Source organism: Taudactylus pleione, unplaced genomic scaffold, assembly GCF_031769625.1.
Source record: "Taudactylus pleione unplaced genomic scaffold, aTauple2 ptg001270l, whole genome shotgun sequence".
Taxonomy (NCBI): Eukaryota; Metazoa; Chordata; class Amphibia; order Anura; family Myobatrachidae; genus Taudactylus; species Taudactylus pleione.
In genome coordinates, this window is record NW_028285670.1 from 657,501 (window position 1) to 680,000 (window position 22,500).

The 22,500-nt window shown below is 37.6% G+C and overlaps 4 non-coding genes and 88 pseudogenes across 4 annotated transcripts in view; all 92 read right to left on the reverse strand.

Annotated features, from left to right (window-relative positions):
* Positions 1 to 101: 101 nt before the first annotated feature.
* On the reverse strand, positions 102 to 220 carry LOC148446008 (5S ribosomal RNA; annotated as a pseudogene).
* A 115-nt stretch (positions 221 to 335) lies between these two features.
* Positions 336 to 454, reverse strand: LOC148446009 (5S ribosomal RNA; annotated as a pseudogene).
* A 116-nt stretch (positions 455 to 570) lies between these two features.
* LOC148446010 (5S ribosomal RNA) lies at positions 571 to 689 on the reverse strand (annotated as a pseudogene).
* A 115-nt stretch (positions 690 to 804) lies between these two features.
* On the reverse strand, positions 805 to 923 carry LOC148446011 (5S ribosomal RNA). Its single transcript, XR_015875621.1, has one exon. It is a non-coding gene; the product is annotated as a 5S ribosomal RNA (ribosomal RNA).
* Positions 924 to 1,039: 116 nt separating this feature from the next.
* On the reverse strand, positions 1,040 to 1,158 carry LOC148446012 (5S ribosomal RNA; annotated as a pseudogene).
* A 116-nt stretch (positions 1,159 to 1,274) lies between these two features.
* Positions 1,275 to 1,393, reverse strand: LOC148446013 (5S ribosomal RNA; annotated as a pseudogene).
* Positions 1,394 to 1,509: 116 nt separating this feature from the next.
* Positions 1,510 to 1,628, reverse strand: LOC148446014 (5S ribosomal RNA; annotated as a pseudogene).
* Positions 1,629 to 1,744: 116 nt separating this feature from the next.
* On the reverse strand, positions 1,745 to 1,863 carry LOC148446015 (5S ribosomal RNA; annotated as a pseudogene).
* A 115-nt stretch (positions 1,864 to 1,978) lies between these two features.
* Positions 1,979 to 2,097, reverse strand: LOC148446016 (5S ribosomal RNA; annotated as a pseudogene).
* A 116-nt stretch (positions 2,098 to 2,213) lies between these two features.
* On the reverse strand, positions 2,214 to 2,332 carry LOC148446017 (5S ribosomal RNA; annotated as a pseudogene).
* A 116-nt stretch (positions 2,333 to 2,448) lies between these two features.
* LOC148446018 (5S ribosomal RNA) lies at positions 2,449 to 2,567 on the reverse strand (annotated as a pseudogene).
* A 115-nt stretch (positions 2,568 to 2,682) lies between these two features.
* On the reverse strand, positions 2,683 to 2,801 carry LOC148446019 (5S ribosomal RNA; annotated as a pseudogene).
* A 116-nt stretch (positions 2,802 to 2,917) lies between these two features.
* LOC148446020 (5S ribosomal RNA) lies at positions 2,918 to 3,036 on the reverse strand (annotated as a pseudogene).
* Positions 3,037 to 3,151: 115 nt separating this feature from the next.
* Positions 3,152 to 3,270, reverse strand: LOC148446021 (5S ribosomal RNA; annotated as a pseudogene).
* Positions 3,271 to 3,386: 116 nt separating this feature from the next.
* On the reverse strand, positions 3,387 to 3,505 carry LOC148446022 (5S ribosomal RNA; annotated as a pseudogene).
* Positions 3,506 to 3,621: 116 nt separating this feature from the next.
* Positions 3,622 to 3,740, reverse strand: LOC148446023 (5S ribosomal RNA; annotated as a pseudogene).
* Positions 3,741 to 3,856: 116 nt separating this feature from the next.
* Positions 3,857 to 3,975, reverse strand: LOC148446024 (5S ribosomal RNA; annotated as a pseudogene).
* A 116-nt stretch (positions 3,976 to 4,091) lies between these two features.
* LOC148446025 (5S ribosomal RNA) lies at positions 4,092 to 4,211 on the reverse strand (annotated as a pseudogene).
* A 116-nt stretch (positions 4,212 to 4,327) lies between these two features.
* On the reverse strand, positions 4,328 to 4,446 carry LOC148446026 (5S ribosomal RNA; annotated as a pseudogene).
* A 116-nt stretch (positions 4,447 to 4,562) lies between these two features.
* Positions 4,563 to 4,681, reverse strand: LOC148446027 (5S ribosomal RNA; annotated as a pseudogene).
* Positions 4,682 to 4,796: 115 nt separating this feature from the next.
* Positions 4,797 to 4,915, reverse strand: LOC148446028 (5S ribosomal RNA; annotated as a pseudogene).
* Positions 4,916 to 5,031: 116 nt separating this feature from the next.
* On the reverse strand, positions 5,032 to 5,151 carry LOC148446029 (5S ribosomal RNA; annotated as a pseudogene).
* A 116-nt stretch (positions 5,152 to 5,267) lies between these two features.
* LOC148446030 (5S ribosomal RNA) lies at positions 5,268 to 5,386 on the reverse strand (annotated as a pseudogene).
* A 116-nt stretch (positions 5,387 to 5,502) lies between these two features.
* Positions 5,503 to 5,621, reverse strand: LOC148446031 (5S ribosomal RNA; annotated as a pseudogene).
* A 115-nt stretch (positions 5,622 to 5,736) lies between these two features.
* On the reverse strand, positions 5,737 to 5,855 carry LOC148446032 (5S ribosomal RNA; annotated as a pseudogene).
* A 116-nt stretch (positions 5,856 to 5,971) lies between these two features.
* On the reverse strand, positions 5,972 to 6,090 carry LOC148446033 (5S ribosomal RNA; annotated as a pseudogene).
* A 116-nt stretch (positions 6,091 to 6,206) lies between these two features.
* LOC148446034 (5S ribosomal RNA) lies at positions 6,207 to 6,326 on the reverse strand (annotated as a pseudogene).
* A 116-nt stretch (positions 6,327 to 6,442) lies between these two features.
* Positions 6,443 to 6,561, reverse strand: LOC148446035 (5S ribosomal RNA; annotated as a pseudogene).
* Positions 6,562 to 6,677: 116 nt separating this feature from the next.
* Positions 6,678 to 6,796, reverse strand: LOC148446036 (5S ribosomal RNA; annotated as a pseudogene).
* Positions 6,797 to 6,912: 116 nt separating this feature from the next.
* Positions 6,913 to 7,031, reverse strand: LOC148446037 (5S ribosomal RNA; annotated as a pseudogene).
* A 351-nt stretch (positions 7,032 to 7,382) lies between these two features.
* LOC148446038 (5S ribosomal RNA) lies at positions 7,383 to 7,501 on the reverse strand (annotated as a pseudogene).
* A 116-nt stretch (positions 7,502 to 7,617) lies between these two features.
* LOC148446039 (5S ribosomal RNA) lies at positions 7,618 to 7,736 on the reverse strand (annotated as a pseudogene).
* Positions 7,737 to 7,852: 116 nt separating this feature from the next.
* LOC148446040 (5S ribosomal RNA) lies at positions 7,853 to 7,971 on the reverse strand (annotated as a pseudogene).
* A 116-nt stretch (positions 7,972 to 8,087) lies between these two features.
* LOC148446041 (5S ribosomal RNA) lies at positions 8,088 to 8,206 on the reverse strand (annotated as a pseudogene).
* A 115-nt stretch (positions 8,207 to 8,321) lies between these two features.
* LOC148446042 (5S ribosomal RNA) lies at positions 8,322 to 8,440 on the reverse strand (annotated as a pseudogene).
* A 116-nt stretch (positions 8,441 to 8,556) lies between these two features.
* On the reverse strand, positions 8,557 to 8,675 carry LOC148446043 (5S ribosomal RNA; annotated as a pseudogene).
* Positions 8,676 to 8,790: 115 nt separating this feature from the next.
* LOC148446044 (5S ribosomal RNA) lies at positions 8,791 to 8,909 on the reverse strand (annotated as a pseudogene).
* Positions 8,910 to 9,025: 116 nt separating this feature from the next.
* LOC148446045 (5S ribosomal RNA) lies at positions 9,026 to 9,144 on the reverse strand (annotated as a pseudogene).
* A 116-nt stretch (positions 9,145 to 9,260) lies between these two features.
* Positions 9,261 to 9,379, reverse strand: LOC148446046 (5S ribosomal RNA; annotated as a pseudogene).
* Positions 9,380 to 9,494: 115 nt separating this feature from the next.
* Positions 9,495 to 9,613, reverse strand: LOC148446047 (5S ribosomal RNA; annotated as a pseudogene).
* A 116-nt stretch (positions 9,614 to 9,729) lies between these two features.
* On the reverse strand, positions 9,730 to 9,848 carry LOC148446048 (5S ribosomal RNA; annotated as a pseudogene).
* A 116-nt stretch (positions 9,849 to 9,964) lies between these two features.
* LOC148446049 (5S ribosomal RNA) lies at positions 9,965 to 10,083 on the reverse strand (annotated as a pseudogene).
* A 116-nt stretch (positions 10,084 to 10,199) lies between these two features.
* Positions 10,200 to 10,318, reverse strand: LOC148446050 (5S ribosomal RNA; annotated as a pseudogene).
* Positions 10,319 to 10,434: 116 nt separating this feature from the next.
* On the reverse strand, positions 10,435 to 10,553 carry LOC148446051 (5S ribosomal RNA; annotated as a pseudogene).
* Positions 10,554 to 10,656: 103 nt separating this feature from the next.
* On the reverse strand, positions 10,657 to 10,775 carry LOC148446052 (5S ribosomal RNA; annotated as a pseudogene).
* Positions 10,776 to 10,891: 116 nt separating this feature from the next.
* Positions 10,892 to 11,010, reverse strand: LOC148446053 (5S ribosomal RNA; annotated as a pseudogene).
* Positions 11,011 to 11,126: 116 nt separating this feature from the next.
* On the reverse strand, positions 11,127 to 11,245 carry LOC148446054 (5S ribosomal RNA; annotated as a pseudogene).
* A 116-nt stretch (positions 11,246 to 11,361) lies between these two features.
* LOC148446055 (5S ribosomal RNA) lies at positions 11,362 to 11,480 on the reverse strand (annotated as a pseudogene).
* Positions 11,481 to 11,595: 115 nt separating this feature from the next.
* Positions 11,596 to 11,714, reverse strand: LOC148446056 (5S ribosomal RNA; annotated as a pseudogene).
* A 116-nt stretch (positions 11,715 to 11,830) lies between these two features.
* On the reverse strand, positions 11,831 to 11,949 carry LOC148446057 (5S ribosomal RNA; annotated as a pseudogene).
* Positions 11,950 to 12,299: 350 nt separating this feature from the next.
* On the reverse strand, positions 12,300 to 12,418 carry LOC148446058 (5S ribosomal RNA; annotated as a pseudogene).
* Positions 12,419 to 12,533: 115 nt separating this feature from the next.
* Positions 12,534 to 12,652, reverse strand: LOC148446059 (5S ribosomal RNA; annotated as a pseudogene).
* A 116-nt stretch (positions 12,653 to 12,768) lies between these two features.
* Positions 12,769 to 12,887, reverse strand: LOC148446060 (5S ribosomal RNA; annotated as a pseudogene).
* A 116-nt stretch (positions 12,888 to 13,003) lies between these two features.
* Positions 13,004 to 13,122, reverse strand: LOC148446061 (5S ribosomal RNA; annotated as a pseudogene).
* Positions 13,123 to 13,238: 116 nt separating this feature from the next.
* Positions 13,239 to 13,357, reverse strand: LOC148446062 (5S ribosomal RNA; annotated as a pseudogene).
* Positions 13,358 to 13,473: 116 nt separating this feature from the next.
* On the reverse strand, positions 13,474 to 13,592 carry LOC148446063 (5S ribosomal RNA; annotated as a pseudogene).
* Positions 13,593 to 13,708: 116 nt separating this feature from the next.
* LOC148446064 (5S ribosomal RNA) lies at positions 13,709 to 13,827 on the reverse strand. The gene has a single exon (XR_015875273.1). It is a non-coding gene; the product is annotated as a 5S ribosomal RNA (ribosomal RNA).
* Positions 13,828 to 13,942: 115 nt separating this feature from the next.
* On the reverse strand, positions 13,943 to 14,061 carry LOC148446065 (5S ribosomal RNA; annotated as a pseudogene).
* Positions 14,062 to 14,177: 116 nt separating this feature from the next.
* LOC148446066 (5S ribosomal RNA) lies at positions 14,178 to 14,296 on the reverse strand (annotated as a pseudogene).
* Positions 14,297 to 14,646: 350 nt separating this feature from the next.
* On the reverse strand, positions 14,647 to 14,765 carry LOC148446067 (5S ribosomal RNA; annotated as a pseudogene).
* A 115-nt stretch (positions 14,766 to 14,880) lies between these two features.
* Positions 14,881 to 14,999, reverse strand: LOC148446068 (5S ribosomal RNA; annotated as a pseudogene).
* A 116-nt stretch (positions 15,000 to 15,115) lies between these two features.
* Positions 15,116 to 15,234, reverse strand: LOC148446069 (5S ribosomal RNA; annotated as a pseudogene).
* Positions 15,235 to 15,350: 116 nt separating this feature from the next.
* Positions 15,351 to 15,469, reverse strand: LOC148446070 (5S ribosomal RNA; annotated as a pseudogene).
* A 116-nt stretch (positions 15,470 to 15,585) lies between these two features.
* LOC148446071 (5S ribosomal RNA) lies at positions 15,586 to 15,704 on the reverse strand (annotated as a pseudogene).
* Positions 15,705 to 15,820: 116 nt separating this feature from the next.
* On the reverse strand, positions 15,821 to 15,939 carry LOC148446072 (5S ribosomal RNA; annotated as a pseudogene).
* A 116-nt stretch (positions 15,940 to 16,055) lies between these two features.
* Positions 16,056 to 16,174, reverse strand: LOC148446073 (5S ribosomal RNA; annotated as a pseudogene).
* Positions 16,175 to 16,290: 116 nt separating this feature from the next.
* On the reverse strand, positions 16,291 to 16,409 carry LOC148446074 (5S ribosomal RNA; annotated as a pseudogene).
* Positions 16,410 to 16,524: 115 nt separating this feature from the next.
* On the reverse strand, positions 16,525 to 16,643 carry LOC148446075 (5S ribosomal RNA; annotated as a pseudogene).
* A 116-nt stretch (positions 16,644 to 16,759) lies between these two features.
* On the reverse strand, positions 16,760 to 16,878 carry LOC148446076 (5S ribosomal RNA; annotated as a pseudogene).
* Positions 16,879 to 16,994: 116 nt separating this feature from the next.
* LOC148446077 (5S ribosomal RNA) lies at positions 16,995 to 17,113 on the reverse strand (annotated as a pseudogene).
* A 350-nt stretch (positions 17,114 to 17,463) lies between these two features.
* Positions 17,464 to 17,582, reverse strand: LOC148446078 (5S ribosomal RNA; annotated as a pseudogene).
* Positions 17,583 to 17,697: 115 nt separating this feature from the next.
* LOC148446079 (5S ribosomal RNA) lies at positions 17,698 to 17,816 on the reverse strand (annotated as a pseudogene).
* Positions 17,817 to 17,932: 116 nt separating this feature from the next.
* LOC148446080 (5S ribosomal RNA) lies at positions 17,933 to 18,051 on the reverse strand (annotated as a pseudogene).
* A 116-nt stretch (positions 18,052 to 18,167) lies between these two features.
* On the reverse strand, positions 18,168 to 18,286 carry LOC148446081 (5S ribosomal RNA; annotated as a pseudogene).
* Positions 18,287 to 18,402: 116 nt separating this feature from the next.
* Positions 18,403 to 18,521, reverse strand: LOC148446082 (5S ribosomal RNA; annotated as a pseudogene).
* A 116-nt stretch (positions 18,522 to 18,637) lies between these two features.
* LOC148446083 (5S ribosomal RNA) lies at positions 18,638 to 18,756 on the reverse strand (annotated as a pseudogene).
* A 116-nt stretch (positions 18,757 to 18,872) lies between these two features.
* Positions 18,873 to 18,991, reverse strand: LOC148446084 (5S ribosomal RNA; annotated as a pseudogene).
* A 116-nt stretch (positions 18,992 to 19,107) lies between these two features.
* On the reverse strand, positions 19,108 to 19,226 carry LOC148446085 (5S ribosomal RNA). Its single transcript, XR_015875241.1, has one exon. It is a non-coding gene; the product is annotated as a 5S ribosomal RNA (ribosomal RNA).
* A 115-nt stretch (positions 19,227 to 19,341) lies between these two features.
* Positions 19,342 to 19,460, reverse strand: LOC148446086 (5S ribosomal RNA; annotated as a pseudogene).
* A 116-nt stretch (positions 19,461 to 19,576) lies between these two features.
* Positions 19,577 to 19,694, reverse strand: LOC148446087 (5S ribosomal RNA; annotated as a pseudogene).
* Positions 19,695 to 19,810: 116 nt separating this feature from the next.
* On the reverse strand, positions 19,811 to 19,929 carry LOC148446088 (5S ribosomal RNA; annotated as a pseudogene).
* Positions 19,930 to 20,046: 117 nt separating this feature from the next.
* On the reverse strand, positions 20,047 to 20,165 carry LOC148446089 (5S ribosomal RNA; annotated as a pseudogene).
* Positions 20,166 to 20,281: 116 nt separating this feature from the next.
* On the reverse strand, positions 20,282 to 20,400 carry LOC148446090 (5S ribosomal RNA; annotated as a pseudogene).
* A 115-nt stretch (positions 20,401 to 20,515) lies between these two features.
* LOC148446091 (5S ribosomal RNA) lies at positions 20,516 to 20,634 on the reverse strand (annotated as a pseudogene).
* A 116-nt stretch (positions 20,635 to 20,750) lies between these two features.
* On the reverse strand, positions 20,751 to 20,869 carry LOC148446092 (5S ribosomal RNA; annotated as a pseudogene).
* A 116-nt stretch (positions 20,870 to 20,985) lies between these two features.
* LOC148446093 (5S ribosomal RNA) lies at positions 20,986 to 21,104 on the reverse strand (annotated as a pseudogene).
* A 115-nt stretch (positions 21,105 to 21,219) lies between these two features.
* LOC148446094 (5S ribosomal RNA) lies at positions 21,220 to 21,338 on the reverse strand (annotated as a pseudogene).
* A 116-nt stretch (positions 21,339 to 21,454) lies between these two features.
* LOC148446095 (5S ribosomal RNA) lies at positions 21,455 to 21,573 on the reverse strand (annotated as a pseudogene).
* Positions 21,574 to 21,689: 116 nt separating this feature from the next.
* On the reverse strand, positions 21,690 to 21,808 carry LOC148446096 (5S ribosomal RNA; annotated as a pseudogene).
* A 115-nt stretch (positions 21,809 to 21,923) lies between these two features.
* On the reverse strand, positions 21,924 to 22,042 carry LOC148446097 (5S ribosomal RNA; annotated as a pseudogene).
* Positions 22,043 to 22,158: 116 nt separating this feature from the next.
* Positions 22,159 to 22,277, reverse strand: LOC148446098 (5S ribosomal RNA; annotated as a pseudogene).
* A 115-nt stretch (positions 22,278 to 22,392) lies between these two features.
* Positions 22,393 to 22,500, reverse strand: part of LOC148446099 (5S ribosomal RNA) — a 119-nt gene continuing 11 nt past the window's right edge. Inside the window, exon 1 of the ribosomal RNA XR_015875243.1 lies at positions 22,393 to 22,500. This exon is cut by the window's right edge and continues 11 nt beyond it. This is a non-coding gene — a ribosomal RNA (5S ribosomal RNA).

Sequence of the window (22,500 nt, forward strand, 5' to 3'; positions counted from 1 at the left end):
CTTTAGACCTCTTTTACTTCTTAACTCAAGTAAATTCATTGCTAAGTTGAAAAAATGTAATGTAAAATGTAATAGAAAAGAATTTTATGGCTATATAAAATTACCTACAGCACCTGGTATTCCCAGGTGGTCTCCCATCCAAGTATTAACCAGGCCCAACACTGCATAGCTTCCAAGATCAGACGAGATTGGGCATGTCCAGTGTGGTTTGGCTGTAGGTGCTAAAAGCCTTAACATTAGACCTCTATTACTTCTTAACTCAAGTAAATTCATTGATAAGTTGAAAAAATTTAATTTAAAATGTAATAGAAAAGAATGTTATGGCTATATAAAATTACCTACAGCACCTGGTATTTCCAGGTGGTCTCCCATCCAAGTACTAACCAGGCCCAACACTGCATAGCTTCCAAGATCAGATGAGATTGGGCATGTCCAGTGTGGTTTGGCTGCAAGTGCTCAAAAACATTAACTTTAGACCTCTATTACTTCTTAACTCAAGTAAATTCATTGATAAGTTGAAAAAATTAAATCTAAAATGTAATAGAAAAGAATGTTATGGCAGTATAAAATTACCTACAGCACCTGGTATTCCCAGGTGGTCTCCCATCTAAGTACGAACCAGACCCAACACTGCATAGCTTCCAAGTTCAGACGAGAGTGGGCATGTCCAGTGTGGTTTGGCTGTAGGTGCTCAAAAACATTAACTTTAGACCTCTTTTACTTCTTAACTCAAGTAAATTCAATGATTATTTTAAAAATGAAATGTAAAATGTAATAGAAAAGAATGTTATGGCAGTATAAAATTACCTACAGCTCCTGGTATTCCCAGGTGGTCTCCCATCCAAGTACTAACCAGGCCCAACACTGCATAGTTTCCAAGATCGGATGAGATTGGGCATGTCCAGCGTGGTTTGGCTGTAGGTGCTCAAAAACATTAACTTTAGACCTCTATTACTTCTTAACTCAAGTAAATTCATTGATAAGTTGAAAAAATTAAATGTAAAATGTAATATAAAAGACTGTTTTGGCTGTATAAAATTACCTACAGCACCTGGTATTCCCAGGTGCTCTCCCATCCAAGTACAAACCAGGCCCAACACTGCATAGCTTACAAGATCAGACGAGATTGGGCATGTCCAGTGTGGTTTGGCTGTAGGTGCTCAAAAGCATTAAACTTAGACCTCTATTACTTCTTAACTCAAGTAAATTCATTGATAAGTTGAAAAAATTAATTGTAAAATGAAATAGAAAAGAATGTTAAGGCTGTATAAAATTACCTATTGCACCTGGTGTTCCCAGGTGGTCTCCCATCCAAGTACTAACCAGGCCCAGCACTGCATAGCTTCCAAGATCAGATGAGATTGGGCATGTCCTCTGTGGTTTGATGGTAGGTGCTCACAAACCTTAACTTTAGACCTCTTTTACTTCTTAACTCAAGTAAATTAATTGATAAGTTGAAAAACTGTAATGTAAAATGTAATAGAAAAGAATGTTATGGCTATATAAAATTACCAACAGCACCTGGTATTCCCAGGTGGGTTCCCATCCAAGTACTAACCATGCCCAACACTGCATAGCTTCCAAGATCAGACGAAATTGGCCATGTCCAGTGTGGTTTGGCTATAGGTGCTGAAAGATATTAACTTTAGACCTCTTTTACTTCTTAACTCAAGTAAATTCATTGCTAAGTTGAAAAAATGTAATGTAAAATGTAATAGAAAAGAATTTTATGGCTATATAAAATTACATACAGCACCTGGTATTCCCAGGTGGTCTCCCATCCAAGTATTAACCAGGCCCAACACTGCATAGCTTCCAAGATCAGACGAGATTGGGCATGTCCAGTGTGGTTTGGCTGTAGGTGCTAAAAGCCTTAACATTAGACCTCTATTACTTCTTAACTCAAGTAAATTCATTGATAAGTTAAAAAAATTAAATGTAAAATGTAATAGAAAAGAATGTTATGGCTGCATAAAATTACATACAGCACCTGGTATTCCCAGGTGGTCTCCCATCCAAGTACTAACCAGACCCAACACTGCATAGCTTCCAAGATCAGACGAGATCGGGCATATCCAGTGTGGTTTGGCTGTAGGTGCTCAAAAACATTAACTTTAGACCTCTATTACTTCTTAACTCAAGTAAATTCATTGATAAGTTGAAAAAATTTAATTTAAAATGTAATAGAAAAGAATGTTATGGCTATATAAAATTACCTACAGCACCTGGTATTTCCAGGTGGTCTCCCATCCAAGTACTAACCAGGCCCAACACTGCATAGCTTCCAAGATCAGACGAGATTGGGCATGTCCAGTGTGGTTTGGCTGCAGGTGCTCAAAAATATTAACTTTAGACCTCTATTACTTCTTAACTCAAGTAAATTCATTGATAAGTTGAAAAAATTAAATCTAAAATGTAATAGAAAAGAATGTTATGGCAGTATAAAATTACCTACAGCACCTGGTATTCCCAGGTGGTCTCCCATCTAAGTACGAACCAGACCCAACATTGCATAGCTTCCAAGTTCAGACGAGAGTGGGCATGTCCAGTGTGGTTTGGCTGTAGGTGCTCAAAAACATTAACTTTAGACCTCTTTTACTTCTTAACTCAAGTAAATTCAATGATTATTTTAAAAATGAAATGTAAAATGTAATAGAAAAGAATGTTATGGCAGTATAAAATTACCTACAGCTCCTGGTATTCCCAGGTGGTCTCCCATCCAAGTACTAACCAGGCCCAACACTGCATAGCTTCCAAGTTCAGATGAGATTGGGCAAGTCCAGAGTGGTTTGGCTGTAGGTGCTCAAAATCATTAACTTTAGACCTCTATTACTTCTTAACTCAAGTAAATTCATTGATAAGTTGAAAAAATTAAATGTAAAATGTAATAGAAAAGAATGTTATGGCTGCAAAAAATTACCTACAGCACCTGGTATTCCCAGGTGGTCTCCCATCCAAGTACTAACCAGGCCCAACACTGCATAGCTTCCAAGATCAGACGAGATGGGGAACGTCCAGTGTGGTTTGGCTGTAGGTGCTCAAAAACATTAACTTTAGACTTCTTTTACTTCTTAACTCAAGTAAATTCAATGATAAGTTGTAAAATTAAATGTAAAATATAATAGAAAAGAATGTTATGGCAGTATAAAATTACCTACAGCTCCTGCTATTCCCAGGTGGTCTCCCATCCAAGTACTAACCAGGCCCAACACTGCATATTTTCCAAGATCAGATGAGATTGGGCAAGTCCAGCGTGGTTTGGCTGTAGGTGCTCAAAAACATTAACTTTAGACCTCTTTTACTTCTTAACTCAAGTAAATTCATTGATAAGTTGAAAAAATTAAATGTAAAATGTAATAGAAAAGAATGTTTTGGCTGTATAAAATAACTTACAGCACCTGGTATTCCCAGGTGCTCTCCCATCCAAGTACAAACCAGGCCCAACACTGCATAGCTTACAAGATCAGACGAGATTGGGCATGTCCAGTGTGGTTTGGCTGTAGGTGCTCAAAAGCATTAAACTTAGACCTCTATTACTTCTTAACTCAAGTAAATTCATTGATAAGTTGAAAAAATTAATTGTAAAATGAAATAGAAAAGAATGTTATGGCTGTATAAAATTGCCTATTGCACCTGGTGTTCCCAGGTGGTCTCCCATCCAAGTACTAACCAGGTCCAGCACTGCATAGCTTCCAAGATCAGACGAGATTGGGCATGTCCAGTGTGGTTTGGCTGTAGGTGCTCAAAAACATTAACTTTAGACTTCTTTTACTTCTTAACTCAAGTGAATTCATTGATAAGTTGAAAAAATTAAATGTAAAATGTAATAGAAAAGAATGTTTTGGCTGTTTAAAATTACATACAGCACCTGGTATTCCAAGGTGGTCTCCCATCGAAGTACAAACCAGTCCCAACACTGTATAGCTTCCAAGACCAGACGAGATTGGGCATGTCCAGTGTGGTTTGGCTGTAGGTGCTCAAAAGCATTAAATTTAGACCTCTATTACTTCTTAACTCAAGTAAATTCATAGATAAGTTGAAAAAATTAAATGTAAAATGTAATAGAAAAGAATGTTATGGCAGTATAAAATTACCTACAGCACCTGGTATTCCCAAGTGGTCTCCCATCCAAGTACTAACCAGGCCCCAACACTGCATAGTTTCCAAGATCAGACGAGATTGGGCATGTCCAGTGTGGTTTGGCAGTAGGTGCTCAAAAGCAATAAATTTATACCGCTATTACTTCTTAACTCAAGTAAATTCATTGATAAGTTGAAAAAATTAAATGTAAAATGTAATAGAAAAGAATGTTATGGCTATATAAAATTACCTACAGCACCTGGGATTCCTGGGTGGACTCCCATCCAAGTACTAACCATGCCCAACACTGCATAGCTTCCAAGATCAGATGAGATTGGGCATGTCCAGTGTGGTTTGGCTGCAGGTGCTCAATAATATTAACTTTAGACCTCTTTTACTTCTTAACTCAAGGAAATTCATTGATTAGTTGAAAAAATTAAATGTATAATGTAATAGAAAAGAATGTTATGGCAGTATAAAATTACCTACAGCACCTGGTATTCCCAGGTGGTCTCCCATCCAAGTACAAACCAGGCCCAACACTGCATAGGTTCCAAGATCAGACAAGATTGGGCATGTCCAGTGTGGTTTGGCTGTAGGTGCTCAAAAACACTAACTTTAGACCTCTTTTACTTCTTAACTCAAATAAATTCAATGATAAGTTGAAAAATTAAATGAGAAATGTAATAGAAAAGAATGTTATGGCAGTATAAAGTTACCTACAGCTTCTGGTATTCCGAGGTGGTCTCCCATCCAAGTACTAACCAGGCCCAACACTGCATAGCTTCCAAGATCAGACGAGATTGGGCATGTCCACTGTGGTTTGGCTGTAGGTGCTCAAAAACATTAACTTTAGACTTCTTTTACTTCTTAACTCAAGTAAATTCATTGATAAGTTGAAAAAATTAAATGTAAAATGTAATAGAAAAGAATGTTATGGCAGTATAAAATTACCTACAGCACCTGGTATTCCCAAGTGGTCTCCCATCCAAGTACTAACCAGGCCCCAACACTGCATAGTTTCCAAGATCAGACGAGATTGGGCATGTCCAGTGTGGTTTGGCTGTAGGTGCTCAAAAGCATTAAATTTATACCGCTATTACTTCTTAACTCAAGTAAATTCATTGATAAGCTGAAAAAATTAAATGTAAAATGTAATAGAAAAGAATGTTATGGCTATATAAAATTACCTACAGCACCTGGGATTCCTGGTTGGTCTCCCATCCAAGTACTAACCAGGCCCAACACTGCATAGCTTCCAAGATCAGACGAGATTGGGCATGTCCAGTGTGGTTTGGCTGCAGGTGCTCAATAATATTAACTTTAGACCTCTTTTACTTCTTAACTCAAGTAAATTCATTGATAAGTTGAAAAAATGTAATGTAAAATGTAATAGAAAAGAATGTTATGGCTGCAAAAAATTACCTACAGCACCTGGTATTCCCAGGTGGTCTCTCATCCAAGTACTAACCAGGCCCAACACTGCATAGCTTTCAAGATCAGACGAGATTGGGCATGTCCAGTGTGGTTTGGCTGCAGGTGCTCAATAATATTAACTTTAGACCTCTTTTACTTCTTAACTCAAGAAAATTCAATGATTAGTTGTAAAATGAAATGTAAAATATAATAGAAAAGAATGTTATGGCAGTATAAAATTACCTACAGCTCCTGCTATTCCCAGGTGGTCTCCCATCCAAGTACTAACCAGGCCCAACACTGCATATTTTCCAAGATCAGATGAGATTGGGCAAGTCCTGCATGGTTTGGCTGTAGGTGCTCAAAAACATTAACTTTAGACCTATTTTACTTCTTAACTCAAGTGAATTCATTGATAAGTTGAAAAAATTAAATGTAAAATGTAATAGAAAAGAATGTTTTGGCTGTTTAAAATTACATACAGCACCTGGTATTCCAAGGTGGTCTCCCATCGAAGTACAAACCAGGCCCAACACTGCATAGCTTCCAAGATCAGACGAGATTGGGCATGTCCAGTGTGGTTTGGCTGTAGGTGCTCAAAAGCATTAAATTTAGACCTCTATTACTTCTTAACTCAAGTAAATTCATTGATAAGTTGAAAAAATTAAATGTAAATTGTAATAGAAAAGAATGTTATGGCAGTATAAAATTACCTACAGCACCTGGTATTCCCAAGTGGTCTCCCATCCAAGTACTAACCAGGCCCCAACACTGCATAGATTCCAAGATCAGACGAGATTGGGCATGTCCAGTGTGGTTTGGCTGTAGGTGCTCAAAAGCATTAAATTTATAAGGCTATTACTTCTTAACTCAAGTAAATTCATTGATAAGTTGAAAAAATTAAACGTAAAATGTAATAGAAAAGAATGTTATGGCTATATAAAATTACCTACAGCACCTGGGATTCCTGGGTGGTTTCACATCCAAGTACTAACCAGGCCCAACACTGCATAGCTTCCAAGATCAGACAAAATTGGGCATGTCCAGTGTGGTTTGGCTGCAGGTGCTCAATAATATTAACTTTAGACCTCTTTTACTTCTTAACTCAAGTAAATTCATTGATAAGTTGAAAAAATGTAAAGTAAAATGTAATAGAAAAGAATGTTATGGCTATATAAAATTACCTACAGCTCCTGCTATTCCCAGGTGGTCTCCCATCCAAGTACTAACCAGGCCCAACACTGCATATTTTCCAAGATCAGATGAGATTGGGCAAGTCCAGCGTGGTTTGGCTGTAGGTGCTCAAAAACATTAACTTTAGACCTCTTTTACTTCTTAACTCAAGTAAATTCATTGATAAGTTGAAAAAATTAAATGTAAAATGTAATAGAAAAGAATGTTTTGGCTGTATAAAATTACCTACAGCACCTGGTATTCCCAGGTGCTCTCCCATCCAAGTACAAACCAGGCCCAACACTGCATAGCTTACAAGATCAGACGATATTGGGCATGTCCAGTGTGGTTTGGCTGTAGGTGCTCAAAAGCATTAAACTTAGACCTCTATTACTTCTTAACTCAAGTAAATTCATTGATAAGTTGAAAAAATTAATTGTAAAATGAAATAGAAAAGAATGTTAAGGCTGTATAAAATTACTTATTGCACCTGGTGTTCCCAGGTGGTCTCCCATCCAAGTACTAACCAGGCCCAGCACTGCATAGCTTCCAAGATCAGATGAGATTGGGCATGTCCTCTGTGGTTTGATGGTAGGTGCTCACAAACCTTAACTTTAGACCTCTTTTACTTCTTAACTCAAGTAAATTAATTGATAAGTTGAAAAAATGTAATGTAAAATGTAATAGAAAAGAATGTTATGGCTATATAAAATTACCTACAGCACCTGGTATTCCCAGGTGGTCTCCCATCCAAATACTAACCAGACCCAACACTGCATAGCTTCCAAGATCAGACGAGATTGGGCATGTCCAGTGTGGGTTGGCTGTAGGTGCTCAAAAGCATTAACTTTAGACCTCTTTTACTTCTTAACTCAAGTAAATTCATTGATAAGTTGAAAAAATTAAATGTAAAATGTAATAGAAAAAACTGTTATGGCAGTATAAAATGACCTACAGCACCTGGGATTCCTGGGTGGTCTCCCACCCAAGTACTAACCAGGCTCAACACTGCATAGTTTCCAAGATCAGACGAGATTGGGCATGTCCAGTGTGGTTTGGCTGCATGTGCTCAATAATATTAACTTTAGACCTCTTTTACTTCTTAACTCAAGAAAATTCATTGATAAGTTGAAAAAATGTAATGTAAAATGTAATAGAAAAGAATGTTTTGGCTGTATAAAATTACCTACAGCACCTGGTATTCCCAGGTGGTCTCCCATCCAAGTACAAACCAGGCCCAACACTGCATAGCATACAAGATCAGACGAGATTGGGCATGTCCAGTGTGGTTTGGCTGTAGGTGCTCAAAAGCATTAAATTTAGACCTCTATTACTTCTTAACTCAAGTAAATTCATTGATAAGTTGAAAAAATTAAATGTAAAATGTAATAGAAAAGAATGTTATGGCAGTATAAAATTACCTACAGCACCTGGCATTCCCAGGTGGTCTCCCATCCAAGTAATAACCAGGCCCAACACTGCATAGCTTCCAAGATCAGACGAGATTGGGCATGTCCTCTGTGGTTTGACTGTAGGTGCCCACAAACCCTAACTTTAGACCTCTTTTACTTCTTAACTCAAGTAAATTCAATGATTAGTTGAAAAATGAAATGTAAAATGTAATAGAAAAGAATGTTATGGCAGTATAAAATTACCAACAGCACCTGGTATTCCCAGGTGGGTTCCCATCCAAGTACTAACCATGCCCAACACTGCATAGCTTCCAAGATCAGACGAAATTGGCCATGTCCAGTGTGGTTTGGCTATAGGTGCTGAAAGATATTAACTTTAGACCTCTTTTACTTCTTAACTCAAGTAAATTCATTGCTAAGTTGAAAAAATGTAATGTAAAATGTAATAGAAAAGAATTTTATGGCTATATAAAATTACCTACAGCACCTGGTATTCCCAGGTGGTCTCCCATCCAAGTATTAACCAGGCCCAACACTGCATAGCTTCCAAGATCAGACGAGATTGGGCATGTCCAGTGTGGTTTGGCTGTAGGTGCTAAAAGCCTTAACATTAGACCTCTATTACTTCTTAACTCAAGTAAATTCATTGATAAGTTGAAAAAATTAAATGTAAAATGTAATAGAAAAGAATGTTATGGCTGCATAAAATTACATACAGCACCTGGTATTCCCAGGTGGTCTCCCATCCAAGTACTAACCAGACCCAACACTGCATAGCTTCCAAGATCAGACGAGATCGGGTATATCCAGTGTGGTTTGGCTGTAGGTGCTCAAAAACATTAACTTTAGACCTCTATTACTTCTTAACTCAAGTAAATTCATTGATAAGTTGAAAAAATTTAATTTTTAATGTAATAGAAAAGAATGTTATGGCTATAAAAAATTACCTACAGCACCTGGTATTTCCAGGTGGTCTCCCATCCAAGTACTAACCAGGCCCAACACTGCATAGCTTCCAAGATCAGACGAGATTGGGCATGTCCAGGGTGGTTTGGCTGCAGGTGCTCAAAAACATTAACTTTAGACCTCTATTACTTCTTAACTCAAGTAAATTCATTGATAAGTTGAAAAAATTAAATCTAAAATGTAATAGAAAAGAATGTTATGGCAGTATAAAATTACCTACAGCACCTGGTATTCCCAGGTGGTCTCCCATCTAAGTACGAACCAGACCCAACACTGCATAGCTTCCAAGTTCAGACGAGAGTGGGCATGTCCAGTGTGGTTTGGCTGTAGGTGCTCAAAAACATTAACTTTAGACCTCTTTTACTTCTTAACTCAAGTAAATTCAATGATTATTTTAAAAATGAAATGTAAAATGTAATAGAAAAGAATGTTATGGCAGTATAAAATTACCTACAGCTCCTGGTATTCCCAGGTGGTCTCCAATCCAAGTACTAACCAGGCCCAACACTGCATAGTTTCCAAGATCAGATGAGATTGGGCATGTCCAGCGTGGTTTGGCTGTAGGTGCTCAAAACCATTAACTTTAGACCTCTATTACTTCTTAACTCAAGTAAATTCATTGATAAGTTGAAAAAATTAAATGTAAAATGTAATATAAAAGACTGTTTTGGCTGTATAAAATTACCTACAGCACCTGGTATTCCCAGGTGCTCTCCCATCCAAGTACAAACCAGGCCCAACACTGCATAGCTTACAAGATCAGACGAGATTGGGCATGTCCAGTGTGGTTTGGCTGTAGGTGCTCAAAAGCATTAAACTTAGACCTCTATTACTTCTTAACTCAAGTAAATTCATTGATAAGTTGAAAAAATTAATTGTAAAATGAAATAGAAAAGAATGTTAAGGCTGTATAAAATTACCTATTGCACCTGGTGTTCCCAGGTGGTCTCCCATCCAAGTACTAACCAGGCCCAGCACTGCATAGCTTCCAAGATCAGATGAGATTGGGCATGTCCTCTGTGGTTTGATGGTAGGTGCTCACAAACCTTAACTTTAGACCTCTTTTACTTCTTAACTCAAGTAAATTAATTGATAAGTTGAAAAAATGTAATGTAAAATGTAATAGAAAAGAATGTTATGGCTATATAAAATTACCTACAGCACCTGGTATTCCCAGGTGGTCTCCCATCCAAATACTAACCAGACCCAACACTGCATAGCTTCCAAGATCAGACGAGATTGGGCATGTCCAGTGTGGGTTGGTTGTAGGTGCTCAAAAGCGTTAACTTTAGACCTCTTTTACTTCTTAACTCAAGTAAATTCATTGATAAGTTGAAAAAATTAAATGTAAAATGTAATAGAAAAAACTGTTATGGCAGTATAAAATGACCTACAGCACCTGGGATTCCTGGGTGGTCTCCCACCCAAGTACTAACCAGGCTCAACACTGCATAGTTTCCAAGATCAGACGAGATTGGGCATGTCCAGTGTGGCTTGGCTGTAGGTGCTCAAAACATTAACTTTAGACCTCTATTACTTCTTTACCCAAGTAAATTCATTGCTAAGTTGAAAAAATGTAATAGAAAAGAATGTTTTGGCTGTATAAAATTACCTACAGCACCTGGTATTCCCAGGTGGTCTCCCATCCAAGTACAAACCAGGCCCAACACTGCATAGCATACAAGATCAGACGAGATTGGGCATGTCCAGTGTGGTTTGGCTGTAGGTGCTCAAAAGCATTAAATTTAGACCTCTATTACTTCTTAACTCAAGTAAATTCATTGATAAGTTGAAAAAATTAAATGTAAAATGTAATATAAAAGACTGTTTTGGCTGTATAAAATTACCTACAGCACCTGGTATTCCCAGGTGGTCTCCCATCCAAGTACAAACCAGGCCCAACACTGCATAGCTTACAAGATCAGACGAGATTGGGCATGTCCAGTGTGGTTTGGCTGTAGGTGCTCACAAGCATTAAATTTAGACCTCTATTACTTCTTAACTCAAGTAAATTCAATGATAAGTTGAAAAAATGTAATGTAAAATGTAATAGAAAAGAATGTTATGGCAATATAAAATTACCTACAGCAACAGGTATTCCCAGGTGGTCTCCCGTCCAAATACTAACCAGGCCCAACACTGCATAGCTTCCAAGATCAGATGAGATTGGGCATGTCCAGTGTGGTTTGGCTGTATGTGCTCAAAAGCGTTAACTTTAGACAACTTTTACTTCTAAACTCAAGTAAATTCATTGATAAGTTGAAAAAATTAAATGTAAAATGTAATAGAAAAGACTGTTATGGCAGTATAAAATGACCTACAGCACCAGGGATTCCTAGGTGGTCTCCCATCCAAGTACTAACCAGGCCCAACACTGCATAGCTTCCAAGATCAGATGAGATTGGGCATGTCCAGTGTGGTTTGGCTGTAGGTGCTCAAAAACATTAACTTTAGACCTCTTTTACTTCTTAACTCAAGTAAATTCAATGATTAGTTGAAAAATGAAATGTAAAATATAATAGAAAAGAATGTTATGGCAGTATAAAATTAACTACAGCTCCTGGTATTCCCAGGTGGTCTCCCATCCAAGTACTAACCAGGCCAAACACTGCATAGTTTCCAAGATCAGATGAGATTGGGCAAGTCCAGCGTGGTTTGGCTGTAGGTGCTCAAAAACATAAACTTTAGACCTCTTTTACATCTTAACTCAAGTAAATTCATTGATAAGTTGAAAAAATTAAATGTAAAATGTAATAGAAAAGAATGTTATGGCAGTATAAAATTACCTACAGCACCTGTTATTCCCAGGTGGTCTCCCATCCAAGTACTAACCAGGCCCAGCTCTGCATAGCTTCCAAGATCAGACAAGATTGGGAATGTCCTCTGTGGTTTGACTGTAGGTGCTCACAAACCTTAACTTTAGACCTCTTTTACTTCTTAACTCAAGTAAATTCAATGATTAGTTGAAAAATGAAATGTAAAATGTAATAGAAAAGAATGTTATGGCAGTATAAAATTACCTACAGCACCTGGTATTCCCAGGTGGGTTCGCATCCAAGTACTAACCATGCCCAACACTGCATAGCTTCCAAGATCAGTCGACATTGGCCATGTCCAGTGTGGTTTGGCTATAGGTGCTGAAAAATATTAACTTTAGACCTCTTTTACTTCTTAAATCAAGTAAATTCATTGCTAAGTTGAAAAAATGTAATGTAAAATGTAATAGAAAAGAATGTTATGGCTATATAAAATTACCTACAGCACCTGGTATTCCCAGGTGGTCTCCCATCCAAGTATTAACCAGGCCCAACACTGCATAGCTTCCAAGATCAGACGAGATTGGGCATGTCCAGTGTGGTTTGGCTGTAGGTGCTAAAAGCATTAACATTAGACCTCTATTACTTCTTAACTCAAGTAAATTCATTGATAAGTTGAAAAAATTAAATGTAAAATGTAATAGAAAAGAATGTTATGGCTGCATAAAATTACCTACAGCACCTGGTATTCCCAGGTGGTCTCCCATCCAAATACTAACCAGGCCCAACACTGCATAGCTTCCAAGATCAGACGAGATTGGGCATGTCCAGTGTGGTTTGGCTGTAGGTGCTCAAATACATTAACTTTAGACCTCTATTACTTCTTAACTAAAGTAAATTCATTGATAAGTTGAAAAAATTAAATCTAAAATGTAATAGAAAAGAATGTTATGGCAGTATAAAATTACCTACAGCACCTGGTATTCCCAGATGGTCTCCCATCCAAGTACTAACCAGACCCAACACTGCATAGCTTCCAAGTTCAGACGAGAGTGGGCATGTCCAGTGTGGTTTGGCTGTAGGTGCTCAAAAACATTAACTTTAGACCTCTTTTACTTCTTAACTCAGGTAAATTCATTGATAAGTTGAAAAAATTTAATGTAAAATGTAATAGAAAAGAATGTTATGGCAGTATAAAATTACCTATTGCACCTGGTATTCCCAGGTGGTCTCCCATCCAAGTACTAACCAGGCCCAGCACTGCATAGCTTCCAAGATCAGACGAGATTGGGCATGTCCTCTGTGGTTTGACTGTAGTTGCTCACAAACCTTAACTTTAGACCTCTTTTACTTCTTAACTCAAGAAAATTAATTGATAAGTTGAAACAATGTAATGTAAAATGTAATAGAAAAGAATGTTATGGCAATATAAAATTACCTACAGCACCTGGTATTCCCAGGTGGTCTCCCGTCCAAATACTAACCAGGCCCAACACTGCATAGCTTCCAAGATCAGACGAGATAGGGCTTGTCTAGTGTGGATTGGCTGTATGTGCTCAAAAGCGTTAACTTTAGACCTCTTTTACTTCTTAACTCAAGTAAATTCATTGATAAGTTGAAAAAATTAAATGTAAAATGTAATAGAAAAGACTGTTATGGCAGTATAAATTGACCTACAGCACCAGGGATTCCTAGGTGGTCTCCCATCCAAATACTAACCAGGCCCAACACTGCATAGCTTCCAAGATCAAACAAGATTGGGCATGTCCAGTGTGGTTTGGCTGTAGGTGCTCAAAAACATTAACTTTAGACCTCTTTTACTTCTTAACTCAAGTAAATTCATTGATAAGTTGAAAAAATTAAATGCAAAATGTAATAGAAAAGAATGTTATGGCAGTATAAAATTACCTACAGCACCTGGTGTTCCCAGGTGGTCTCCCATCCAAGTACTAACCAGGCCCAACACTGCATATCTTCCAAGTTCAGACGAGATTGGGCATGTCCAGTGTGGTTTGGCTGTAGGTGCTCAAAAACATGAACTTTAGACCTCTTTTACTTCTTAACTCAAGTAAATTCAATGATTAGTTGAAAAATGAAATGTAAAATATAATAGAAAAGAATGTTATGGCAGTATAAAATAACCTACAGCTCCTGGTATTCCCAGGTGGTCTCCCATCCAAGTACTAACCAGGCAAAACACTGCATAGTTTCCAAGATCAGATGAGATTGGGCAAGTCCAGCGTGGTTTGGCTGTAGGTGCTCAAAAGCTTTAAATTTAGACCTCTGTTACTTCTTAACTCAAGTAAATTCATTGATAAGTTGAAAAATTTAAATGTAAAATGTAATAGAAAAGAATGTTATGGCAGTATAAAATTACCTACAGCACCTGGTATTCCCAGGTGGTCTCCCATCCAAGTACTAACCAGGCCCAGCACTGCATAGCTTCCAAGATCAGACAAGATTGGGCATGTCCTCTGTGGTTTGACTGTAAGTGCTCACAAACCTTAACTTTAGACCTCTTTTACTTCTTAACTCAAGTAAATTCAATGATTAGTTGAAAAATGAAATGTAAAATGTAATAGAAAAGAATGTTATGGCAGTATAAAATTACCTACAGCACCTGGTATTCCCAGGTGGGTTCCCATCCAATTACTAACCATGCCCAACACTGCATAGCTTCCAAGATCAGACGACATTGGCCATGTCCAGTGTGGTTTGGCTATAGGTGCTGAAAAATATTAACTTTAGACCTCTTTTACTTCTTAAATCAAGTAAATTCATTGCTAAGTTGAAAAAATGTAATGTAAAATGTAATAGAAAAGAATGTTATGGCTATATAAAACTACCTACAGCACCTGGTATTCCCAGGTGGTCTCCCATCCAAGTATTAACCAGGCCCAACACTGCATAGCTTCCAAGATCAGACGAGATTGGGCATGTCCAGTGTGGTTTGGCTGTAGGTGCTAAAAGCATTAACATTAGACCTCTATTACTTCTTAACTCAAGTAAATTCATTGATAAGTTGAAAAAATTAAATGTAAAATGTAATAGAAAAGAATGCTATGGCTGCATAAAATTACCTACAGCACCTGGTATTCCCAGGTGGTCTCCCATCCAAGTATTAACCAGGTCCAACACTGCATAGCTTCCAAGATCAGATGAGATTGGGCATATCCAGTGTGGTTTGGCTGTAGGTGCTCAAAAACATTAACTTTAGACCTCTATTACTTCTTAACTCAAGTAAATTCATTGATAAGTTGAAAAAATTAAATTTAAAATGTAATAGAAAAGAATGTTATGGCTATATAAAATTACCTACAGCACCTGGTATTTCCAGGTGGTCTCCCATCCAAGTACTAACCAGGACCAACACTGCATAGCTTCCAAGATCAGACGAGATTGGGCATGTCCAGTGTGGTTTGGCTGTAGGTGCTCAAATGCATTAACTTTAGACCTCTATTACTTCTTAACTCAAGTAAATTCATTGATAAGTTGAAAAAATTAAATCTAAAATGTAATAGAAAAGAATGTTATGGCAGTATAAAATTACCTACAGCACCTGGTATTCCCAGGTGGTCTCCCATCCAAGTACTAACCAGACCCAACACTGCATAGCTTCCAAGTTCAGACGAGAGTGGGCATGTCCAGTGTGGTTTGGCTGTAGGTGCTCAAAGACATTAACTTTAGACCTCTTTTACTTCTTAACTCAGGTAAATTCATTGATAAGTTGAAAAAATTTAATGTAAAATGTAATAGAAAAGAATGTTATGGCAGTATAAAATTACCTATTGCACCTGGTATTCCCAGGTGGTCTCCCATCCAAGTACTAACCAGGCCCAGCATTGCATAGCTTCCAAGATCAGACGAGATTGGGCATGTCCTCTGTGGTTTGACTGTAGTTGCTCACAAACCTTAACTTTAGACCTCTTTTACTTCTTAACTCAAGAAAATTAATTGATAAGTTGAAACAATGTAATGTAAAATGTAATAGAAAAGAATGTTATGGCAATATAAAATTACCTACAGCACCTGGTATTCCCAGGTGGTCTCCCGTCCAAATACTAACCAGGCCCAACACTGCATAGCTTCCAAGATCAGACGAGATAGGGCTTGTCTAGTGTGGTTTGGCTGTATGTGCTCAAAAGCGTTAACTTTAGACCTCTTTTACTTCTTAACTCAAGTAAATTCATTGATAAGTTGAAAAAATTAAATGTAAAATGTAATAGAAAAGACTGTTATGGCAGTATAAATTGACCTACAGCACCAGGGATTCCTAGGTGGTCTCCCATCCAAATACTAACCAGGCCCAACACTGCATAGCTTCCAAGATCAAACAAGATTGGGCATGTCCAGTGTGGTTTGGCTGTAGGTGCTCAAAAACATTAACTTTAGACCTCTTTTACTTCTTAACTCAAGTAAATTCATTGATAAGTTGAAAAAATTAAATGCAAAATGTAATAGAAAAGAATGTTATGGCAGTATAAAATTACCTACAGCACCTGGTGTTCCCAGGTGGTCTCCCATCCAAGTACTAACCAGGCCCAACACTGCATAGCTTCCAAGTTCAGACGAGATTGGGCATGTCCAGTGTGGTTTGGCTTTAGGTGCTCAAAAACATGAACTTTAGACCTCTATTACTTCTTAACTCAAGTAAATTCAATGATTAGTTGAAAAATGAAATGTAAAATATAATAGAAAAGAATGTTATGGCAGTATAAAATAACCTACAGCTCCTGGTATTCCCAGGTGGTCTCCCATCCAAGTACTAACCAGGCAAAACACTGCATAGTTTCCAAGATCAGATGAGATTGGGCAAGTCCAGCGTGGTTTGGCTGTAGGTGCTCAAAAACATTAACTTTAGACCTCTTTTACATCTTAACTCAAGTAAATTCATTGATAATTTGAAAAAATTAAATGTAAAATGTAATAGAAAAGAATGTTTTGGCTGTATAAAATTACCTACAGCACCTGGTATTCCCAGGTGGTCTCCCATCCAAGTACAAACTAGGCCCAACACTGCTTAGCTTACAAGATCAGACGAGATTGGGCATGTCCAGTGTGGTCTGGCTGTAGGTGCTCAAAAGCTTTAAATTTAGACCTCTATTACTTCTTAACTCAAGTAAATTCATTGATAAGTTGAAAAATTTAAATGTAAAATGTAATAGAAAAGAATGTTATGGCAGTATAAAATTACCTACAGCACCTGGTATTCCCAGGTGGTCTCCCATCCAAGTACTAACCAGGCCAAGCACTGCATAGCTTCCAAGATCAGACAAGATTGGGCATGTCCTCTGTGGTTTGACTGTAAGTGCTCACAAACCTTAACTTTAGACCTCTTTTACTTCTTAACTCAAGTAAATTCAATGATTAGTTGAAAAATGAAATGTAAAATGTAATAGAAAAGAATGTTATAGCAGTATAAAATTACCCACAGCACCTGGTATTCCCAGGTGGGTTCCCATCCAATTACTAACCATGCCCAACACTGCATAGCTTCCAAGATCAGACGACATTGGCCATGTCCAGTGTGGTTTGGCTATAGGTGCTGAAAAATATTAACTTTAGACCTCTTTTACTTCTTAAATCAAGTAAATTCATTGCTAAGTTGAAAAAATGTAATGTAAAATGTAATAGAAAAGAATGTTATGGCTATATAAAACTACCTACAGCACCTGGTATTCCCAGGTGGTCTCCCATCCAAGTATTAACCAGGCCCAACACTGCATAGCTTCCAAGATCAGACGAGATTGGGCATGTCCAGTGTGGTTTGGCTGTAGGTGCTAAAAGCATTAACATTAGACCTCTATTACTACTTAACTCAAGTAAATTCATTGATAAGTTGAAAAAATTAAATGTAAAATGTAATAGAAAAGAATGCTATGGCTGCATAAAATTACCTACAGCACCTGGTATTCCCAGGTGGTCTCCCATCCAAGTACTAACCAGGTCCAACACTGCATAGCTTCCAAGATCAGACGAGATTGGGCATATCCAGTGTGGTTTGGCTGTAGGTGCTCAAAAACATTAACTTTAGACCTCTATTACTTCTTAACTCAAGTAAATTCATTGATAAGTTGAAAAAATTAAATTTAAAATGTAATAGAAAAGAATGTTATGGCTATATAAAATTACCTACAGCACCTGGTATTTCCAGGTGGTCTCCCATCCAAGTACTAACCAGGCCCAACACTGCATAGCTTCCAAGATCAGACGAAATTGGGCATGTCCAGTGTGGTTTGGCTGTAGGTGCTAAAATACATTAACTTTAGACCTCTATTACTTCTTAACTCAAGTAAATTCATTGATAAGTTGAAAAAATTAAATCTAAAATGTAATAGAAAAGAATGTTATGGCAGTATAAAATTACCTACAGCACCTGGTATTCCCAGGTGGTCTCCCATCCAAGTACTAACCAGACCCAACACTGCATAGCTTCCAAGTTCAGACGAGAGTGGGCATGTCCAGTGTGGTTTGGCTGTAGGTGCTCAAAAACATTAACTTTAGACCTCTTTTACTTCTTAACTCAAGTAAATTCACTGATAAGTTGAAAAAATTTAATGTAAAATGTAATAGAAAAGAATGTTATGGCAGTATAAAATTACCTATTGCACCTGGTATTCCCAGGTGGTCTCCCATCCAAGTACTAACCAGGCCCAGCACTGCATAGCTTCCAAGATCAGACGAGATTGGGCATGTCCTCTGTTGTTTGACTGTAGGTGCTCACAAATCTTAACTTTAGACCTCTTTTACTTCTTAACTCAAGAAAATTAATTGATAAGTTGAAACAATGTAATGTAAAATGTAATAGAAAAGAATGTTATGGCAATATAAAATTACCTACAGCACCTGGTATTCCCAGGTGGTCTCCCGTCCAAATACTAACCAGGCCCAACACTGCATAGCTTCCAAGATCAGACGAGATTGGGCTTGTCCAGTGTGGTTTGGCTGTATGTGCTCAAAAGCGTTAACTTTAGACCTCTTTTACTTCTTAACTCAAGTAAATTCATTGATAAGTTGAAACAATTAAATGTAAAATGTAATAGAAAAAACTGTTATGGCAGTATAAAATGACCTACAGCACCAGGGATTCCTAGGTGGTCTCCCATCCAAGTACTAACCAGGCCCAACACTGCATAGCTTCCAAGATCAAACGAGATTGGGCATGTCCAGTGTGGTTTGGCTGTAGGTGCTCAAAAACATTAACTTTAGACCTCTTTTACTTCTTAACTCAAGTAAATTCATTGATAAGTTGAAAAAATTAAATGCAAAATGTAATAGAAAAGAATGTTATGGCAGTATAAAATTACCTACAGCACCTGGTGTTCCCAGGTGGTCTCCCATCCAAGTACTAACCAGGCCCAACACTGCATAGCTTCCAAGTTCAGACGAGATTGGGCATGTCCAGTGTGGTTTGGCTGTAGGTGCTCAAAAACATTAACTTTAGACCTCTTTTACTTCTTAACTCAAGTAAATTCAATGATTAGTTGAAAAATGAAATGTAAAATATAATAGAAAAGAATGATATGGCAGTATAAAATAACCTACAGCTCCTGGTATTCCCAGGTGGTCTCCCATCCAAGTACTAACCAGGCAAAACACTGCATAGTTTCCAAGATCAGATGAGATTGGGCAAGTCCAGCGTGGTTTGGCTGTAGGTGCTCAAAAACATTAACTTTAGACCTCTTTTACATCTTAACTCAAGTAAATTCATTGATAAGTTGAAAAAATTAAATGTAAAATGTAATAGAAAAGAATGTTTTGGCTGTATAAAATTACCTACAGCACCTGGTATTCCAGGTGGTCTCCCATCCAAGTACAAACCAGGCCCAACACTGCTTAGCTTACAAGATCAGACGAGATTGGGCATGTCCAGTGTGGTTTGGCTGTAGGTGCTCAAAAGCATTAAATTTAGACCTCTATTACTTCTTAACTCAAGTAAATTCATTGATAAGTTGAAAAATTTAAATGTAAAATGTAATAGAAAAGAATGTTATGGCAGTATAAAATTACCTACAGCACCTGGTATTCCCAGGTGGTCTCCCATCCAAGTACTAACCAGGCCCAGCACTGCATAGCTTCCAAGATCAGACAAGATTGGGCATGTCCTCTGTGGTTTGACTGTAAGTGCTCACAAACCTTAACTTTAGACCTCTTTTTTTCTTCTTAACTCAAGTAAATTCAATGATTAGTTGAAAAATGAAATGTAAAATGTAATAGAATAGAATGTTATGGCAGTATAAAATTACCTACAGCACCTGGTATTCCCAGGTGGGTTCCCATCCAAGTACTAACCATGCCCAACACTGCATAGCTTCCAAGATCAGACGACATTGGCCATGTCCAGTGTGGTTTGGCTATAGGTGCTGAAAAATATTAACTTTAGACCTCTTTTACTTCTTAAATCAAGTAAATTCATTGCTAAGTTGAATAAATGTAATGTAAAATGTAATAGAAAAGAATTATATGGCTATATAAAACGACCTACAGCACCTGGTATTCCCAGGTGGTCTCCCATCCAAGTATTAACCAGGCCCAACACTGCATAGCTTCCAAGATCAGACGAGATTGGGCATGTCCAGTGTGGTTTGGCTGTAGGTGCTAAAAGCCTTAACATTAGTCCTCTATTACTTCTTAACTCAAGTAAATTCATTGATAAGTTGAAAAAATTAAATGTAAAATGTAATAGAAAAGAATGTTATGGCTGCATAAAATTACCTACAGCACCTGGTATTCCCAGGTGGTCTCCCATCCAAGTACTAACCAGGCCCAACACTGCATAGCTTCTAAGATCAGACGAGATTGGGCAAATCCAGTGTGGTTTGACTGTAGGTGCTCAAAAATATTAACTTTAGACATATATTACTTCTTAACTCAAGTAAATTCATTGATAAGTTGAAAAAATTAAATTTAAAATGTAATAGAAAAGAATGTTATGGCTATATAAAATTACCTACAGCACCTGGTATTTCCAGGTGGTCTCCCATCCAAGTACTAACCAGGCCCAACACTGCATAGCTTCCAAGATCAGACGAGATTGGGCATGTCCAGTGTGGTTTGGCTGTAGGTGCTCAAAAACATTAACTTTAGACCTCTATTACTTCTTAACTCAAGTAAATTCATTGATAAGTTGAAAAAATTAAATCTAAAATGTAATAGAAAAGAAAGTTATGGCAGTATAAAATTACCTACAGCACCTGGTATTCCCAGGTGGTCTCCCATCCAAGTACTAACCAGACCCAACACTGCATAGTTTCCAAGTTCAGACGAGAGTGGGCATGTCCAGTGTGGTTTGGCTGTAGGTGCTCAAAAACATTAACTTTAGACCTCTTTTACTTCTTAACTCAAGTAAATTCAATGATTAGTTGAAAAATGAAATGTAAAATGTAATAGAAAAGAATGTTATGGCAGTATAAAATTACCTACAGCTCCTGGTATTCCCAGGTGGTCTCCCATCCAAGTACTAACCAGGCCCAACACTGCATAGTTTCCAAGATCAGATGAGATTGGGCATGTCCAGTGTGGTTTGGCTATATGTGCTCAAAAGCGTTTACTTTAGACCTCTTTTACTTCTTAACTCAAGTAAATTCATTGATAGGTTGAAAAAATTAAATGTAAAATGTAATAGAAAAGACTGTTATGGCAGTATAAAATGACCTACAGCACCAGGGATTCCTAGGTGGTCTCCCATCCAAGTACTAACCAGGCCCAACACTGCATAGCTTCCAAGATCAGACGAGATTGGGCATTTCCAGTGTGGTTTGGCTGCAGGTGCTCAAAAACATTAACTTTAGACCTCTTTTACTTCTTAACTCAAGTAAATTCATTGATAAGTTGAAAAAATTAAATGTAAAATGTAATAGAAAAGAATGTTATGGCAGTATAAAATTACCTACAGCACCTGTTATTCCCAGGTGGTCTCCCATCCAAGTACTAACCAGGCCCAGCTCTGCATAGCTTCCAAGATCAGACAAGATTGGGCATGTCCTCTGTGGTTTGACTGTAGGTGCTCACAAACCTTAACTTTAGACCTCTTTTACTTTTTAACTCAAGTAAATTCAATGATTAGTTGAAAAATTAAATGTAAAATGTAATAGAAAAGAATGTTATGGCAGTATAAAATTACCTACAGCACCTGGTATTCCCAGGTGGGTTCCCATCCAAGTACTAACCATGCCCAACACTGCATAGCTTCCAAGATCAGACGACATTGGCCATGTCCAGTGTGGTTTGGCTATAGGTGCTGAAAAATATTAACTTTAGACCTCTTTTACTTCTTAAATCAAGTAAATTCATTGCTAAGTTGAAAAAATGTAATGTAAAATGTAATAGAAAAGAATGTTATGGCTATATAAAATTACCTACAGCACCTGGTATTCCCAGGTGGTCTCCCATCCAAGTACTAACCAGGTCCAACACTGCATAGCTTCCAAGATCAGACGAGATTGGGCATATCCAGTGTGGTTTGGCTGTAGGTGCTAAAAGCATTAACATTAGACCTCTATTACTTCTTAACTCAAGTAAATTCATTGATAAGTTGAAAAAATTAAATGCAAAATGTAATAGAAAAGAATGTTATGGCAGTATAAAATTACCTACAGCACCTGGTGTTCCCAGGTGGTCTCCCATCCAAGTACTAACCAGGCCCAACACTGCATAGCTTCCAAGTTCAGACGAGATTGGGCATGTCCAGTGTGGTT